This window comes from Ruditapes philippinarum, unplaced genomic scaffold (assembly GCF_026571515.1).
Source record: "Ruditapes philippinarum isolate M1 unplaced genomic scaffold, ASM2657151v2 ctg959_1_1_1_1, whole genome shotgun sequence".
NCBI classification, from domain to species: Eukaryota; Metazoa; Mollusca; class Bivalvia; order Venerida; family Veneridae; genus Ruditapes; species Ruditapes philippinarum.
The window spans coordinates 234,193-254,746 of record NW_026858792.1 but is presented as its reverse complement, the minus strand read 5'-3'; the positions used below and the strand labels follow the sequence as shown (position 1 = coordinate 254,746).

The window sequence follows — 20,554 nt, the reverse complement described above, 5'->3', positions numbered from 1 at the left end:
TATTTTTTCGAGTTTTATGTGCAAAATTCGGTTTAGATAATACATTAATTTATTCAGAAATTGTTAAAATTGATTAAGAAGATTGCATGCCCTTTCTACATTTTTATTTTTATGTGATTATGTATTGTTAACATACATTTGACATGATTCACGACAAAATACAATTTTATTCTCTTTAAAATAAACGTCACATACATCAGACATGTTGTTATTGGTATAAGTTTCGTATTAAGCTGATCTGTTTGAATATTTAATTTTAGTTTATTATTTATATTTTAAAACTTTAATAGAAGTATTCAGGTTATATAATTTCACTCAATTTTTTTATTGTATTTACCCATTATGTTTTCATTTTTACGGCTGCGTCTTTATTGACACTATTCGTTATAAACGAAAAATTGTCATATCGTCTGGATATTCTGGGACCTTATAATATATAATGTCATTATGAATAAATAGAATAGAAATAAACGTGGCTTTGTTTAAACCTTTTCATTTACAATGCATTGTGTTATAGCCAGAATAAATATTTCGTACTTATTATCTCCATATGTTGAAATTTAATAACTTTTTGCAAAAATAAACAAACTTATTCGATCTGTCAATATGTCAGTATATTTGGTTACTAATATTTAATATATCATAATAAAACTTCAAATTGACAGAGAATTAAAATTATTGCAATCTGAATAATTACTTCTGTACCATTGTCTTAGCCAAGTACTTGTCGGACTTCGCAGGCATTTTAGCGTGGAATCGATAACGACAGCTTATTGGTTTATCTCTGTGACCCCTGCCAGTTTGATTGACATGCGGCGTAATGTCAATTTACTATCTGGAACGAATTAATCGGGCGGTTTTATTGCTATCTCACCGTCATGGAAGAGTAGATGTTCAGCAGTACAAAATATACATTTGTTAGAATGTGGTAGAGTGTTATTGTTTTATAATCACAAGGAGTGCAGTTAAATTCATCGAAATATTATGATTAGATGCAAATCAAGGTATTTATTTCAGTTTTTTTTTCAGTTCGCTGTAACTCGTATCTTTATATGCCATGTTGAAATTGATACAAATTGCAGACACGTGTAAAACAAACTTCGAGTAGCCGATTAATTGTAAATACTTTCGCCGTTGACGGCGTGTGGTCTGAGCCCATCCTTATCTCAGCTGTAATCGATCTAACTGGTTTATCAGCTGGATAGATTCATGCTTTTGATTATAAATAGGCGGGGCTATTTCCTTATTGCTTTGATTGTATAACATCTTTATACTCTGCTATTACAGCGGGTTGCAATATCTGTTGCTTTAGTCCATTCATTATATTGCAGAAAAGATATATAAAATTACTTTAAGCAAAGGCCAGTATACAGAGAAACAATGTGAGAAGATATGCAATCCTTGTATATTATATAAATGAAACAAATGAGCTATTAAATCATCGTATGAGAGTTATTTTTATTTATCTTATTACATTAAAATTTTACGCTTTTCATAAATAAAGAATATGGTTTTACAATATTGGCATAAGGGTTTAAATTATTCCAAACTTATTCTGTTTATTTCATTTTAATGCTTGTGATCAATAAAGTAAATGATAACGGTTATACTAAGTTGCATTATAAGCAATTTCATATTGTTTCAATATTTGTTTTCAGATAAAGGCAATGTCAAGAAACAGACGTTATAGAAGAAACCAACAAGATATCACTCTATACGTGAATGAAAATTTTATCGATTGCATGTCAAACTTTATTTTATCATGTTTTGCTTATTTATTTTTTTTGTTGTTGTTTTTCTTCTTTTTATCAATTAACAAACATATCTTGAACAATAGATTATACATGTATCGTACTATTTAACAATAACAAATAAGTGACGACCAAATTTTCATATGTATTTTAAAGACGCAAAATGAAGAAGATAGAAAGATGATTAAATAGGCGATGTTTAAGTTCTTTTCAATAAATACAGGATTTGTTTTTATCGATTGAAACTAGTATGAAAATAAATATTTCGCGAATATTTAAATATTCGAACTTTCGTGCCACAGTGTGAAAATTAATTAATTCCGTAGGTATAGAAAAAAAGTTGAATTTTCTGTTTATTCCGTTTGTTCGGCATTTAAATTTGAATTACTCCTAAATTCGTGATTTGGCTGATTTTAGAAGAATGTAGTTCGGCAAGACACCAGTGAAAATACGGAAATATGTTGAAACAGAAAATATTGAAACAAACTACTCACTTTCATGTTATCAATATTTCTCAATATTTCCGAACTTATATTAAGGATATTTAATAATATAATGAAAAGATGATATAAAGGACTTTTTTATATAATTACATGATTAATTTCATCGAGTGGTATGAAAATGGTATGATTATTATACAATTTGTTATAAACACGGATAAGATATAATTAATTGGATAATCATGAAAATAAATCCCGTTATTTTGGAAAAATAATATATGTTTTTGTTTATTAAATGCGTTTACTTTATTTAAAATTGTTACAGATATTACAGTCCCATTTTTATTTATTTTAATATGTATATTAATGAAAGAAGTTACGACTCGGATGAAAGTACGGAAAATATGATACACAGCAGTAAATGTACTCTTATACAGAGAAATATATGGAAAATTAAAATACGCATTTCATTGATGAATAAATCTGAATATTTTTTCATAAGTGTATAATTAATGAAACATATACTTTACACTACATATATAGTATAGAATAAACAACTACAACTACATAAGAATAAAAAAATAAAGATCAGCATGCCTATCAATTTGTTATGTTTTCAATTTACTTAAATGATAATACGTGTACGGTTGTTTGATAAACATATTTATGTTGTAAAAAATAAGTTGAAATAGTTTACAGATAAATGTCAACAGTTTTATATAAACCATTATTATATTATTTATTGAATGTAATTATTATTTGGTGTATTTTTTGTGTTTCTTCTTTATATTCTCAAATAAAACTATGAAAACATGTATCGAAAATTAACAGACATTTACGTTATTATTTAACCTTCCTTTTTTATTTTTAAAAAATACATTGGCCGTCTACAATTAATTAAAACGGCTTTTGTAATCCGCACAAATGACCATAATATTGACCCATTTAAAAGCAAGCAAAATCTTCTTCTATATGTATTCATCAAATAGCCCCGAAAAACGATTTTCCAACATAATCGTCAGAAAATAAACTCGTATAAAAGGTAATGGAGTATTATCCACAGAACGGACAGGTACCAAGCGTTTCGTATGAGGTTTAAAGGATAGGGGAATTATTCCTCTAAGTCAGCGAACACTCTATTTCTCTCTGGGCATGTAAATTTGTTGTCGAAAAAGTGCCTTTAGGACGCCCCCCGGAGAAAGGACATCTGGAATTTCCTTTTTTATTCTGGAACGCATTATTGTGTTTCAGTTATTTAGTAAAATTGAATTTAGTGGCGTTGACCCTTGTTTTTATGAGAGAGTACCTGTCGGATGCGAACGTGTGGTTTCTGGAGCTAGCCGGTGAATCAGCTCTTCAATTTAAAGGGTATGCAGAAGACTTAGAATAGTGAAAAAGTAGGTGGATGGCACCCTGTTTGGATGTTATTTTCAGATTGTGCATTGTTTAAGAAGGAAGAAACACTATAGCTTGTGATTTAAGTTTTTGACGTTAATATATTGTTGTATTTTGCGAATAGGGATAATCCGCTTATTTTGTCGTTGATTTTCGCGACCAAAACAATGGAAAAACACAGGGCTGTGTGCCAGAAAACTAGAAGGTGGACATGTATTTTTAATTGTCTGCTGTGAGATACATATATATATGTTAAATATGAAATGCATTTATTTCAGGTGTGTGATTACAGACTTGTGTGTGAGGTTTTGATTGTGGCGCAGTCAGTTGTTTGCCGAGAAGCCTTGAAAACTGTGTATTGCCCCCAAAGAATCGACGCACAAACCATCTACTGATAAAAAATAACGTTAAATACCAGTTAAGTAATATATTAATAACAAGTGGGTTTGTGGGTAACAGTAAAAATGTCATCCCGAGGAAAATACTATTACTGCAAGTGATGATATCTCCTAGTCATAAACATACAATAAGCTGTGTTTTATTTAGAAAACTAAACACTAACCAATTTATACGGTTATGATCTGTAAAATCTTATTCTCCTGTTTCCAGAATATTCTTCACATAGTTTTTGACAAAATGACGATGATAATCTATGTCTGTCCACCATATCTGTAACGTTTCGCTGATAAAAATTGTTAAATAATGCTTTGTTGCATGCTTAAAAGGATACCCAGGCAAATATATGACAAAATATTAAATTACCATATTTACTTAACTTATGCTAAAATAAAGTTTTTAAAAGTGATTAAAAGTTCCAGCATGATTTTTTTCTGTATAGACACTTAATAATGTGAGTTAAAAACGTAAATAAGTATACATATGTTGAACGAAATGACGACGCAGACAGAATTAAGGTGTAATTTTAAAACAAGTCATTTGACAATTACAATCCCTAGATGTAAAAAAAACAAATATTGCGGATATTGTAAGATTTAAACAAGCCTAAAGCGCTCATTTGACAGGTTCTTTTACGTTTTTATAGTTCATCGTGACAACTATCGTTAAATCTAAATGCTTAGTCTATTCGTTTCGATGACATTTATAGAATATTGGATAGAAAATTTAAATCTAAACTATAAAAAGTTTACCCGTGTCTCCCTTTAAATCGTCTGCATGTTCCAGTTTGACACATAATTATTTTTATTGCAACTACTTCCGTTGAAAACGGATGTCTACGCTCTGACTATTCAAGAAAAAGATATTTAATACGCGAGAAGAACTCCATGGTGCAAACAACTTAATTTTATGGGTGTCATAGTTACTCCAGAGAGTATGGTGGTGTTTCTATCGTGGATAACGTCGAAAATAAGAATGAATCGAGAAAAAAATGGCGGCCATTTTAGTTCATTTCATTTAGAAAAAAGACCACGTGACCAGATTTAATACTGTTAAAAAGTACTGTTACCTCTGTAACAGTACAAAATTTTTGGTCACGTGGTACACTTGTATTAACAGTCAGAATAACTCCCAAGGGACTATGGGAAATTAACATTCCGAAAAAATTGAGGGGGTAATAATGTTGATTGTTTGATGTAAAGGAACAAGTAGGAGTAATATTAAAAGTCAAGTGTAACATTTTTATTACAAAACAGGTTGAACTGCCAAAAAATTATTACAATTGAGTTGACAACCTGAAATGTAATAAAAACTCAAAATGTTATAATTTTTTTAATAGTTTTCTATTTCTAAGATAATTCTTTATCAACAACGGAAACGTATAAACCGATGCACAAACCATCTACTAATAAAAAACGTTAAATACCAGTTATAAGTAATGTTGATTGTTTGATATTAAGCAAAATGTAGGAGTAGCAGTAAAAGTCAAGTGTAAAAAGTTTATAACAAAACCCGTTGAACTGCCAAAAAAGTATTACAATTGAGTTGACAACCTGAAATGTAATAAAAACACAAAATGTTAAAAACTTTTTGAAAGTTGTCTATTTCTAAAATAATTTCTCTAACATCAACAACGAAAGCGAAAGAAGCGATGAACACACTTTCTACTTATCAGAAATAACGTTAAAGATGTGTTATACGTAATGTTGATTAATTGATATAATGGAAAAAGTAGGAGTATCATTAAAATTCAAGTGTAACAATTTTGTTACAAAACCGGTTGAATGCCAAAAAGTTCTTACAATTCAGTAGACAACCTGAAATGTAATAAAAACTCAAAATGTTATACATTTTTTAATAGTTTTCTATTTCTAAGATAGAAACGTAAGAACTGATGGACAAACCGTCTACTAATAAAAAAATAACGTTAAATACCAGTAATAAGTAATGTTGATTGTTTGATGTGGAGGAACATGTAGGAGTAACAGTAAAAGTCAAGTGTAAAAAAAATATTAAAAAACCGGTTGACTTGCCAAAAAGTTGTTACAATTGAGTTTACAACCTGAAATGTAATAAAAACACGAAATGTATCAAACTTTGTAATAGTTTTAAAATATATCATTTTAAACTTCTTTGCTCAGTTGTCTACCAGTAATCAACTGGCGACGCACTTTCGTCACTATACCGCAAGTGGGTGGGGTAACGTTCGCCAAATCATCATTAATGCTGTCGTACTTATGCTGGGATAAATATTTTATCTGACGTTGTCTAAACAACTTCTTATTCTTTTGAACTGATCTCCTCCTGAACATTTAGAAATATCTATTCTGTATTATTTACTCATTATTTGCTTATAGCCGAAATTTAAACACTTATCCGAGTACTATTCAACTTGACCTTCTTTTTGAAGAGTAATTATCCGTGATTATCTTTCTTAGAAGCGCATAACGATGCGCACAAAAACTACCGAAAACGTCTTTAATTGATAAAATGGAAAATGTCGGTTGAACTGCCAAAAAGTTATTACAAATTGAGTTGACAACCCAAAATGTAATAATAAAAAAAAATGCAAAGTTGTCTATTTCTAAAATAATTCATTAACATCAACAACCAAAGCGAAAGAACCGATGAACAAACTATCTACTAATCAGAAATAACGTTAAAGATGTGTTATAATACGTAATGTTGATAAATTGATATAATGGAAAATGTAGGAGTAACATTAAAAGTCAAGTGTAACAATTTTATTACAAAACCAGTTGAACTGACATCGAAAAAGCAAGAACCGTTGAACAAATCATTAACTAATAAAAAATAACGTTAAAGATCAGTAATAAGAAATGTCGATTTTTTTATTTAAATGGAAATGAAGGAGTAACAGGAAAAGTTCAGTGTAATTCTATTTCAAAACCTATTGAACTGACAAGAACGAAAAAGAAAGAACCGATGAACAACCAACTACTAACAAAAATAACGTTAAGCATAAGCTGTAAGAAATATTTATTGTTTGATATAAATGAAAATATAGGAGTAACAGTAAAAGTTCAGTGTAACAATTTATAACAAAACCGGTTGAATTGCAAAAAAAATTCAGTAGACAACCTGAAATTTAATAAAACCTCAAAATGTAATAAATTTTTACTAGTTTTCTATTTATAAAATAATTCGTTAGCAACAACAACAACAACGGAAACGAAAGAATCAATGTACAAACCATCTACTAATAAAAAATAACGCTAAATACCAGTTATAAGTAATGTTGATTGTTTGATATAAAACAAAATGTAGAAGTAACAGTAATAGTCAAATGAAATTTTTTATTACAAAACCGGTTGATCTGCAAAAAAATTATTACAATTGAGTTGACAACCTGAAATGTAATAAAAACACAAAATGTAATAAATTTCTTGAAAAGTAATTTTTAACATCAACAACGAAAGAGTAAGAACCGATGAACAAACTATCTACTAATCAGAAATAATGTCAAAGATGTGTTATACGTAATGTTGACAAAAACAAAAAAGAAAGAACAGATGAAACAAACCAACTACTAATAAAAATATAACGTTAAACATCAGTTGTAAGAAATATTGATTGTTTGATATAAATGAAAATGTAGGAGTAACAGTAAAAATTAAGTGTAACAATTTTATTACAAAAGCGGTTGAATTGCCAAAAGGTTATAACAATTCAGTAGACAACCTGAAATGTAATAAAAACTCAAAATGTAATAAATGTTTTACTTGTTTTCTATTTCTAAAATAATTCTTTAGCAACAACAACGGAAACGAAAGAATCGACGCACAAACCATCTACTGATAAAAAATAACGTTAAATACCAGTTAAGTAATATATTAATAACAAGTGGGTTTGTGGGTAACAGTAAAAATGTCATCCCGAGGAAAATACTGTTACTGCAAGTGATGATATCTCCTAGTCATAAACATACAATAAGCTGTGTTTTATTTAGAAAACTAAACACTAACCAATTTATACGGTTATGATCTGTAAAATCTTATCCTCCTGTTTCCAGAATATTCTTCACAAGTTTTTGACAAATGACGATTTGATAATCTATGTCTGTCCACCATATCTGTAACGTTTCGCTGATAAAAATTGTTAAATAATGCTTTGTTGCATGCTTAAAAGGATACCCAGGCAAATATATGACAAAATATTAAATTACCATATTTACTAACTTATGCTAAAATAAAGTTTTTAAAAGTGATTAAAAGTTCCAGCATGATTTTTTTCTTGTATAGACACTTAATAATGTGAGTTAAAAAACGTAAATATAAGTATACATATGTTGAAACGAAATGACGACGCAGACAGAATTAAGGTGTAATTTTTAAAACAAGTCATTTGACAATTACAATCCCTAGATGTAAAAAAAACAAATATTGCGGATATTGTAAGATTTAAACAAGCCTAAAGCGCTCATTTGACAGGTTCTTTTACGTTTTTATAGTTCATCGTGACAATTATCGTTAAATCTAAATGCTTAGTCTATTCGTTTCGATGACATTTATAGAATATTGGATAGAAAATTTAAATCTAAACTATAAAAAATTTACCCGTGTCTCCCTTTAAATCGTCTGCATGTTCCAGTTTTACACATAATTATTTTTATTGCAACTACTTCCGTTGAAAACGGATGTCTACGCTCTGACTATTCAAGAAAAAGATATTTAATACGCTAGAAGAACTCCAGGGTGCAAACAACTTAATTTTATGGGTGTCATAGTTACTCCAGAGAGTATGGTGGTGTTTCTATCGTGGATAACGTCGAAAATAAGAATGAATCGAGAAAAAAATGGCGGCCATTTTAGTTCATTTCATTTAGAAAAAAGACCACGTGACCAGATTTAATACTGTTAAAAAGTACTGTTACCTCTGTAACAGTACAAAATTTTTGGTCACGTGGTACACTTGTATTAACAGTCAGAATAACTCCCAAGGGACTATGGGAAATTAACATTCCGAAAAAATTGAGGGGGTAATAATGTTGATTGTTTGATGTAAAGGAACAAGTAGGAGTAATATTAAAAGTCAAGTGTAAAAAGTTTATAACAAAACCCGTTGAACTGCCAAAAAAGTATTACAATTGAGCTGACAACCTGAAATGTAATAAAAACTCAAAATGTTAAAAACTTTTTGAAAGTTGTCTATTTCTAAAATAATTCTATAACATCAACAACGAAAGCGAAAGAAGCGATGAACACACTTTCTACTTATCAGAAATAACGTTAAAGATGTGTTATACGTAATGTTGATTAATTGATATAATGGAAAAAGTAGGAGTATCATTAAAATTCAAGTGTAACAATTTTGTTACAAAACCGGTTGAACTGCCAAAAAGTTCTTACAATTCAGTAGACAACCTGAAATGTAATAAAAACTCAAAATGTTATACATTTTTTAATAGTTTTCTATTTCTAAGATAATTCTTTATCAACAACGGAAACGTAAGAACCGATGGACAAACTGTCTACTAATAAAAAAATAACGTTAAATACCAGTTATAAGTAATGTTGATTGTTTGATGTAGAGGCACATGTAGGAGTAACAGTAAAAGTCAAGTGTAAAAATTTTATTACAAAACCGGTTGAACTGCCAAAAAGTTATTACAATTGAGTTTACAACCTGAAATGTAATAAAAACACGAAATGTAATAAACTTTTTAATAGTTTTCTATTTCTAAAATAATTCTTTAACATCAACAATGAAAACGAAAGAACCGATGAACAAACCAAAATGGTATTGCAAAAGGGTTGACAACCTAAATTGTAATACATGCTCGAAATGTAATTACCGTTTTGATAGTTGCCCTTTTCTGAATTAATTGTTTAACATCAACAACGAAAACGGAAGAAATGATGACCAAGCCATCGATTGATTAACTATAGCGTTAAACATCTGGTAATATTAATTGTTTGATATAAAAGATAATGTTCAATTTAATACAAAACCGATTGTCCTGCCAAAAAGTTATTGCAATAGGTTAGACAACCTAAATTGTAGTACTAACTCGAAATGTAAAAACCTTTTTGATAGTTGCCTTTTTCTGAAATGATTCTATATGTTTTTATATAAAGTTTGATAAAAAGTGTAATGTAGGAGAAGTATCAGTAAAAATCAGTTACAATTTTATTATTTTACAATTTTATTATTTAATTACAAATCCGGATGAACTGCCAAAACAGAATTACAATAATAATGACCTGATTTAATATGAAATCTCGAAATGCAACCAATTATGAGAGTTGTCTTTTGTCTAAAATATAATTCTTAAAAAAGAACGAAAACAATCACTTTTATAACTAACAGTTTTCTCCGAACTTATGATCGGGTATGATTTATGTCTGATATAATGATAAAGTAATTGTGATAGTAATAGTCAGTTAACAAGGATAACTTTATAATTGATGAAGAAACGCCATAACTTATAATTGAATCATAAAAACTTTGCAAAGCTATAGTTACTGAATGAATTAGATTTATAATCTAAGTAATATATAAGTCATATCTATTGTAAATAAACGTCGAAGAAGACGCTTACTTTTATTTTAGGAAAGATGTTTGGTTTCCTGTTGGTAGAAAACCTGCCAACCACGCCAAGGTCAGAAACCGTCTGGCAGGATTTTTTATTTTCTATTTTTTGTTGTTTTCTTTTTTTTTGTTTTTTTTTTTGTTTTTGTTTTTTTTTTTTTTTTTTTTTTTTTTTTTTTTTTTTTTTTTTTTTTTTTTTATGCTTTTTTACTTTTTTTGTTTTTTTTTTCTTTTACTGTTTTATAATTATTTCTTTCCATTGATTTACTTTCCCTTTTATCTTTTGTGTTTTATATTAGTGTTTCTTCTATTTTTTTTGTTTCAAACTTTTCATTATATTTTTCATTTTATTTTCTTTTTTGATTGTTTTGTTTTCTGTTCTCTTCGTTCTTTTTTCTTTTCTTTTGTTTTATTATATATCTTATTCTAATTCTCTTCGTAATTCTGTTTTTGTATTTTGTTTCAAGTTAGTAGTTTTGTGTGCTTTTAAATTATCATTTTTTTTATGAAATTAAAAACAAAATGCAAATACGTACAGGTATACACAATTTTAAATTCAATTTTTATGTCATGTCAGGAACTCCAACCCGTCTTCTTTCATTTTTATAACATGTACAAATGTGCAATTTACAATTTCAATTCCAGGTTCAATATATATATATTTTTTCTTCCATTTTTAAAACATCATTTCAGGATGTTTACACACTTTCAATTCCATGTGATATCACGAATTTCATACCAGTCATTTTCTGTTTCGTATAACCACAGCAATGCAGTGAACCATCTTCTTCCAGCAAAAGTTAATATTGACCTGACGGCTAACATAACACCACTATATCGTCCAAAAGTACGACTTAGACGCGCAACACTTACAGGTCTTGATACAGCTGCAATCTGAGAGGGGTCAATGTAAATTCTATCGTACCCAACAGAACGAACGGTTTCTTCAAACAGGGTACAAACCCGCTGAAGTGTGTAACGTTTATAAGGATATAATGCAATTGTTGTGACAACAATTTGTCTCAAAACATCATCGGGAAGGTAATGTCTGTCATATCCGAAAATTTGGAGATAGAACATTACAGTTTTCAAGCGACTATTGGTAATAAGAAACCTCTTATATAGCGTACAAACCCTCAAAGTCCCCGAATAGTTCGCTATAACTGAGTTTCGCTGCATCAACTTGAAGATTGGTTTAAGCAATTGTTATCTTGAATAAAAAGTAATCAAACCAGAACGAGATTTTTATATATTTCTTTGACTTAACCTGTGTTGGATAATTACTTGTAAGCACTTAAATTTCAATATTGTAAAAGGAATGTACATCCTACATTAAGGAAATTAAACTGCACATAGTTAATGCGCCTGAATTACAAGCATGCTTTCAGATAAAAAATAAACTTTACAGTTTTCATTTAATATGACCTTATACAGCGTGCTTTGGCAGGTAATATAATTTTCAAACTTCGTTATGTGCATATTTGTTTCAAACTTCCTGATCATTGATAGTCATATCTGATAACTGATTTAGACGTGAACAGGTGAATTTGATGATTTATTTAAATAGTGGGAACTAAGATAATATGTGTATATAACTGGGTGTGTAACCTGTTTGCTTGCGGGTAAATAGTCTTAATGATAAATCATATATCCATGAATTAATTATTTAATGTGTTAAATTTTACTTATGTATACAGCTTCCGAGCTGAATTTCAATAACAACATTTAAAATGAAGTTATCATTTCCTTTATAACAATACTCATTGATGTGATCGCTTATTGACCTTTAAGTTTGAAAAAGAAAGAATATTGGAGAAAACAAGTGTATAAGCGTATGTTTTATCCTCTGCTTTGTTCTTAGAAGTATCTTGCAAAGCATGAAGTCCATCTTAAAAAAGGACATGCTACCATTAAAAAGAATAAAGGTATGAATGAACATAAGATGCGGCCTCATTGAAAGTCAAATTCCGTTGGATCGATTCAAACAGTCGGTACACATTTACATTCTTTCAAACATGCTTTTTTCTGTCATATTTAGATATATAAATAGCTTTATTGTCCTCCCCTTATTTCTCTTTGTGTAACAGCCTTAGATATTTTAGGTTTAATACCATTTGACTATATTAACACAATGGTCGTCCTTATTGCGTTCGTTGAGGGTAATTATTTCAATTGCTACTTCAACTTCTATGCTTTTCTATATAAAACCAACCTGCTGCTTGTTTCCATTAAAGGAGCCAGTCTTTTTTGTGCGAAAGAGATTATAAGGTTCGTGAAAAATGCTTCAAAACACTTGATCGCTTTCGCTTGTTGAAAATTGAGGTTCGTGATGTGAATGAAAAGGACAGTATAAAAAGTAAGGGGTATATCAATTGTAGCAGCTTTGAATCACATACTTAAGCCAACCTCGGCGTGATACCTCTTTCTAAAGTACAGTATAATTTCAACATAACAATATCATTCTATACTTATATCGACGAACCATATTGATGACATTTATTCTCTATCCATGACGTCACATATACACTGTAGCGACAAGCTAGTCACGTGACTACAGAGGGTAGACATACACACGGCTGTTGTTGTAAATAGTACAATTTACTGTGGAGAATGAAGGGAAGCACACATTTTGACCAAATTAATTACTGATAAAGTCAAGTATCAGAAAACATTAAACATAATGATACATAATTAATACATTATTAATTTCATTGTGTTATTAAATATTGTAAATGCAGTTATTAATTAAACTTCTGCCATGTCTTTAGATATCAAGACTTTGTGTTCATAGCCAAAACAAAACTTTTAAAAATGTGGATTAAAGTAATGGAAGTAAAAGAAAAAGAAAGGGCTTGGGATAAAGGTTTTATCTTTTTATTTAAAGGTTACATTTGTTTCTTTAAATGTACATAAAGCATTTGTTGCTTGTAAATCAAAAGTGTGAAGTAAAGAAGAGCAATTCGTAGACAAATCACGGCTATGGTGCCATGAATATAAGAAAAATATACTGAATGTGTCTCAATTTAGGAAAAGTCATGTTGAAGTATATTTTCCATAAAAAGTCAACATTTACTGTAATATCACATTAATAAAAATGATCTTGCATCTTACATAAAAAATATGACACGAAAGAAAAGACATATAGTAGTATGTACAAAAAAGGTTTACTGATAAATACTTTTGTTGTTAATTTTGTAAAATACTATTGACAAGTTATTTTTAAAAAAAACATATTATATTTTACAAATGAAATGCCAAGATGGTTAAAGACCTACACATAATGTGTGCATGTACGAGGATTAATCAAAACGTTATTGTCCCGATATGATTCCGGTTGTCATTTAACCCAACTTATGGTCTAACTTTTCAATATAATCGCCTTCTACATCAATGCCCTTTGCCCACATGTGCTCCAACTTGTTTAACCCTTCAAAATAGGACTCTCTGTTTGGTCCTCAAAGAACTCATTGACTGCCTCCATGACACAGTCATTGCTCCTAAAACGTCTACCACGAAGCTTGGTATTCAGTTCCGGAAACAGGTTGAAGTCAGAGGGGACCAAGTCGGGAGAATATGGTGGATGGGGAAGAATTTCAAAGCAGCAGTCAGTTGCAGCAGCCATCGCAACTTGGAATGTGTGACCTGGCGCATTGTCGTGCAAGAGCAGACGCCTAGAGTCAGGTTGCCCCTCATTTTACGCGCAATTTTTAGACGCAGACGTTTCAATTCGTTTGCATAGTACGTACCATTTATGACCTTGCTCAAGATAGTCAATCATCCCCTGACTATCCCCAAAAAAATGAAACCATCATCTTCCCTACTGATAGAACCCTCTTGAATTTCTTCGGAGTGGGTGACCCAGGGTGATTCCACTGCATACTCTTTTTTTATGCTCCCCGAAAAAATTCGGGGGAGCATATAGTCGTCGGGTTGTCCGTCCGTCCGTCCGTACGTACACTTCCCGAATTCGTGTCCGGTCCATAACTTTGTTATTTGACGTCGGATTTTAAAAATATTTCACAAAAATGATGACCATATTGAGACGATGTGTCGCGCGCATTTTTGGGTTGCTTCCTTAAAGGTCAAGGTCAAAGCATGACCTTGCAGCAAAATCGTGTCCGGCCCATTATTTGAAGTCGGATTTTAAAAATATTTCACAGAAATGATCAACATATTAAGACGACGTGTTGCGCTTAACAGTTGGGTCGCTACCTTGAAGGTCAAGGCCACGGCATGACCTTGCAGCAAAATCGTGTCCGGCCCATAATTTCATTATTTGAAGTCGGGATTTAAAAACATTTCACAGAAATGATCACCATATTGAGACGACGTGTCGCGCGCAACATTTGGGTCGCTTCCTTGAAGTTCAAGGTCACGGCATGACCTTGCAGCAAAATCGTGTCCGGCCCATAACTTTGTTATTTGAAGTCGGATTTTAAAAATATTTCACAGAAATGATGACCATATTGAGACGATGTGTCGCGCGCAAATTTGGGTTGCTTCCTTAAAGGTCAAGGTCAAAGCATGACCTTGAAGCAAAATCGTGTCCGGCCCATAACTTCGTTATTTGAATTCGGATTTTAAAAATATTTCACAGAAATGATCATCATGTTGAGATGACGTGTCATGCACAACATTTGGGTCGCTACTTTGAAGGTCAAGGTCACAGCATGACCTTGCAGCAAATCGTGTCCGGCCCATAACTTCGTTATTTGAAGTCAGCTTTTAAAACTATTTCACAGAAATGATCACCAGATTGAGATTACGTGTCACGCGCAACATTTGGGTAGCTACCTTGAAGGTCAAGGTCACGGCATAAATATGCAGCAAAACTGTGTCCGGCCCATAACTTTGCTACTTGAAGTCAAATTTAACACTTATTTCACAAAAATGATCACCATATTGATACAATGTGTCGTGCACAATATTTGGGTTAATTTTTACACTTTGAACTTTGTCTGTGACATAACTCTGACACTACAAGAGGTATACCTTCGTGTGACCAAAACCTATTCGGGGAGCATCACCCGGTTCAACCGGCTCTTGTTTAATTCTGGGTCGAAGTGATTGACCCGTGTTTTATCCTTAGTTACGATCCGGTAGACAAAATCAGGTTCATCCTCGTAGCGAGACAACATATGTTTTGAAATGTCAAACCTGGTTCGTTTCTGATCGTAAGTCAACTGTCCGGTGACACAGCTAGCGGAGACTTTTCGCTTGCCATTGACATCAGTCAGAAGTGCCTGAACTGAACCAAAGCTTATACCAACTTCGCTAGCAATGCTTCGCAGGTCTCACCTTCTGTCGCACATAAACAGATCGTGCACAGATTCGGCAGCTTCGTCGTTGATGCCTTTTATGACCACCCTGGCCTCTCATCATCTCCAATGCTGTCCCTGCCCTTCTTAAATTCAGCAGCCCATTTTTACAGTGCTTTAGGAAGATGACGTATACAGAAGTGCACTTAATTAACATGCAATGGCAAGAGCCCACTGAGATCTTGATCTAGTAGAAACGGAAATACGGAAGGATTGATGCTGATGCAAAGTGCACAGACATGTAGAATAGACATGCAATTTGATCAAGTTATTTATAGAAGCTCTGACTTCATCAGACTTTCTTTGTAAACAGTTATTTTGAAACAGTTCAATAGGTTTGCAACAAGATTCCTGCCATAATTTAGCACAATTTGTAAACAAATCACGGTACAGTGTTAATGATTCATTTAATAGCTGCCAAAAGCTTTCTCTTATTCGACGGCAACACTGGAACACATTTCTAGGTTTCGTTATGTGTGCCACAGTGAAGCCTTTCAACTAAAGGATCCATAAAGTCCTTGCATATCTTTGTCTTCGCGATCAACATGATGACCAAGGTCATGCCAACCAAAAATTCCAAGTACAAAATACATTATTAATATAAGGTCCTCCGTAGGGTATTTCAATATTCTTTTGGGTTATGAAGATCTGTGCTTGGATCAAATCCATGAAAGATACGTAGGACTTTTGAACCCTGATACACTTTCTGTGGCGTTATATCTGAAAAATAGATTAAAAAAATGCTAGAGTTTAATCTTCAGTTCCTTTATCACGAGGGAGGAAGTGTTAAACAAGGAATGGAGTGCTTATGATAACTTGCCAAGGAGTTCTTATGATAACTGTCACGGAGTTCGTCGGAAAACTATTGTATATACTGGGTAAACACTCGTGAAAAATGGTAATTTTCATCTCTAAAAAGTGAGTTTCAGATGCTAAATTAAATTTAATTGATTAAGCTTGCGTAATATAATGTATGACGTGTCAAGAACTAATTGATAGTCCATTTGTCATCGCCTCTTGCTTACAATCTGGTAGTTTGAAGTACAAATTTCAAATTATTTGTCAATTAGCAAGTATTGACCTATTTTTTGGAAATTACTAAATAAACATGCTGATCAGTATGACTTACTACCTACTTGATCTCAGTGCCGCGTTCGACACTGTGGATCATGATATACTCGTCGACGTTCTACAGAAGCAGTACGGCGTGAGGGGTTCATCGCTCAGCTGGCTTGATTCATACCTTCGTCTTAGGGGCTGGCGCGTGTGTGTCAACTCGCCGGTCTCAGCTCCACGGCAACTAGAGTGCAGTGTCCCCCAGGGTAGTTGTTTAGGGCCTTGGCTCTACCTAACGTATGCGGGAACCTTGTTTGATGTGATTCCATCTGGATTATCGGTGTATGGATTCGCTGATGACCATACTGCAACCAAACGTTTTAAACCGACTGAAGAAAATAGTGAAATTTCTGCAATCGCTGAATTAGAAAATGGTGCGATTGATATCAACAACTGGATGAACGATAATAAACTCAAGATGAACTCATCGAAAACAGAATTCATAACATTTGGAAGTTCTCAACAACTCGAAAAGTGTCACCTAAAATCCATTTGTATTAACGGAGATAAGATCAACTCTGAGGAGTCCATTAGATATTTAGGCGCATTTCTAGACCAAACACTAAATTTCAAGGAACATGTCAAACGAAAGTGCCGTACTGGTATGTTAAACTATCTTAGAATAAACGTATTCGAAAATACCTCACCAAAGAAGCAGCTGAAATACTAGTTATAGCACTTGTAATGTCACACTTGGTTTATTGCAATGTCATTCTCTATGGTGTATCCGATTTTGAATTGAAAAAAATGCAACGTATTCAAAACATGTGCGCTAAGTTAGTTCTGCAACGAAAGAAATTTGAAAGTTCAAGGCAAGCATTGTTCGACCTTCACTGGCTGCCCATCAAATCTAGAATTGAATATAAAATTTTGACTTTTGTATACAATTGTTCAATCGGTCATGCTCCAAAATACCTTTCTGAACTCCTAACCAAACAAGTACCAAATACCAGACTACGTTCAGCTAAAACCTCTGAGAACTGCTACGTTATTCCATTCAATAAAAGAAAAACAGAAGTTTCGGAATAATTGGTCCAAAATTGTGGAATCCGCTGCCATTAGAGTTGAAACAATTTAAGAATATTGATGTATTTAAGAGAAATCTTAAAACACATTTTTCAAGAAAGTTTGAACACGGACTTTAATTGACAAGGATCGGACACTTCCGATGGGGCTTTAAATCGGGCCGCGCGCATGCGCGACATCTTCTCACCGGAAGAAGATGAAATAATGGCGTAGACCGAGGATGTCATGTGTAAACATTTGATAAAAAAAACTCGTTTTTTGCTGTTGATTGCGTTGTTTATACAACTTTGGTACACACTATTTGTCAAGTAAGTATTATTGAATATGTTTACATTAAGTATTTATTTTATTTAGCTCCTAAAACAATCAAACTGCCGTGAAACTTAGTATTGTAATTTTGCTTATCGTAACGGTAAAATTATTCAAGATGGCGGTGAACACGAACGAAAATAAGCTGATTTTGCTGCCCAAATATGACGAAACAGGAATTTATTTTATGTTTAAATTGTAATGTTTATACTAACCTAGAATTGATTTGTGCAGTCAGATAAATGGTTTTCTTAGAATATGGCTGTAGAATACCGCAACATTAGATTTAAATCACCCCTCGTTCAAAGATGGTCGCATAAATAAAAAAAAAATCTTCGAAATTTGCTTCCCATTTCATAGAAGGGAAAACTGTTGTTGTTCAAAAATTCGTTCTTATTATTATCACCATTGTGTGATTAGTGCAACAGAAGTAAAAATTAGGGAATTACTTACAAACTTCCTTGGTAATTTTAGTTTCAAATTTGTCTATTTTTGGTTTATTACATCTAAGTTAATTGTTAATATTCTGTTCATATGACTTAAGTTTTACCCTTTTCCTGAAGGTCATGGAGGATTCAATAACACTCAAAATACATGTAGAAATCCTGGACAAAATTTGCTTAAAAAAATAGGAGTGAAGTCTTGAATTTTTCATTTTAATGATAAGTATATGACCAGCATTAAATTAATTTGAGCTGGGATATAAATTACAGATTGCATGAGTGATGTTTTGGTTGCTGTACATGTATTTTGCATATAAATCTGAAACACAATCAGGGACAGCAAAATCAGTTGTCAACAGGGTTGTCAAACAAACTCATTTGTGTTATTGTCTGACTCAGAAGCTGTGTTCAAAATCTTGAAATAAATGGGCTGCAGCAAAGCAAATAAATATCGGCTGAATTTGGAAGAAAATATTCCTGCAAGACACAAGTGAAAATATGTTTCACTGCAGAAAAATATATTTTTAAAAGTGAAAAAACTAATTTTACTTCATCAATATTTCTCAATATTTGATTTGTATGTGTTCAATTTTATGGGTATTATATATATATTTTCAGATTATTGATCCTGGTACAGTCATTTGGTGATATATCAACATACAATCATGACAAGAAAAAAAGGACAAATTGGTAGAAGAATGAAGCGAGAGAAACCACGGAAGCAACATTTGTCAGCAGATGTTCTGGCGGAAGACCTCTTATCAAAATCGCTTGGTGACACATTCTTCGTTAAGGATGGTACTACAGAAAGTTATGAAACACATCTAGAAAGAGTTGAGTGCTTTGACAGTGATGGATGTCATGCTGACGAGTTTTTTGTTATTCTTGACAAGCCTTACAGATATTGTCCAGATACTGATCTTGATGAGTTTGTGGAAAATGAATCATTAAGGATATTTAGTGAATTCCGTGAGAACTGTAAAAGGCATATAACAAATGACAATTTCACATACATGAAATCTTCAAATGACTTGAAATTCATACATTTGTATGAATAATTACATATATAATTGAAAGAAATTAAAAATGTGTTCAAGTATGTAAATAAATGTTTTCAAAAAATCTACTGTTTCATATTGTATGTATGTCCTCCCAATGATAATATATAACAGATTTTTGAATCCTGCTGGGTGCTTTTGGATTCTTTCACATAAAAGGGTATCCAGTTAGTTTGGAAGAATATCAGTGGTGATAACTCTGGTGCCTGCTAATGCCTGAAAAAAAATCCACCTGTAAGCCAAAAATTGGCCATGAAAACATGTTAGAGTGTTGGTCTGACTTAAAATCCACTCAAATATTTGATGTATTTAAAAGAACCTTTTAAGGGCTCACCTTTTATATTCTGTTTGCCATGCTTTGTCCGTAAGTGACCACGTATACCAGAGATTGAAGAATATGAACTGCTGCATTCATCACACTGATATTCAAATAAAGTTTATTCAATTTAATAAAGTATCAACTCAGTTTTCTCTGATTCAAAATCACTGTCACTATTATTGTACTCACTTTCTGTAAAATCCCCCCAAAAGCAAATTTAGGTCTAGGTCAGAAAAATTGATAAAATCCTCATTTGAATAAGCTAACTCAACATAGACAAGTACCATGCAATAGTAAAATATAGAACACAAAATTGTGCTGGTAATAGCATTGATACTTAAATACTGTTATTAACACTTACTATTTGAATTTTAACGTTCCTTCTTTAATCAAGAAACTTCAAAGAAATTGATTCTTTAATTAAAAAGTTT

General features: G+C 31.8%; 1 long non-coding RNA gene across 1 annotated transcript; it reads left to right on the top strand.

Moving 5' to 3' along the window:
• Positions 1 to 18,098: 18,098 nt before the first annotated feature.
• Positions 18,099 to 19,870, top strand: LOC132754296 (uncharacterized). Its single transcript, XR_009629064.1, has 2 exons — positions 18,099 to 18,302; positions 19,365 to 19,870. It is a non-coding gene; the product is annotated as an uncharacterized LOC132754296 (long non-coding RNA).
• Positions 19,871 to 20,554: the final 684 nt, after the last annotated feature.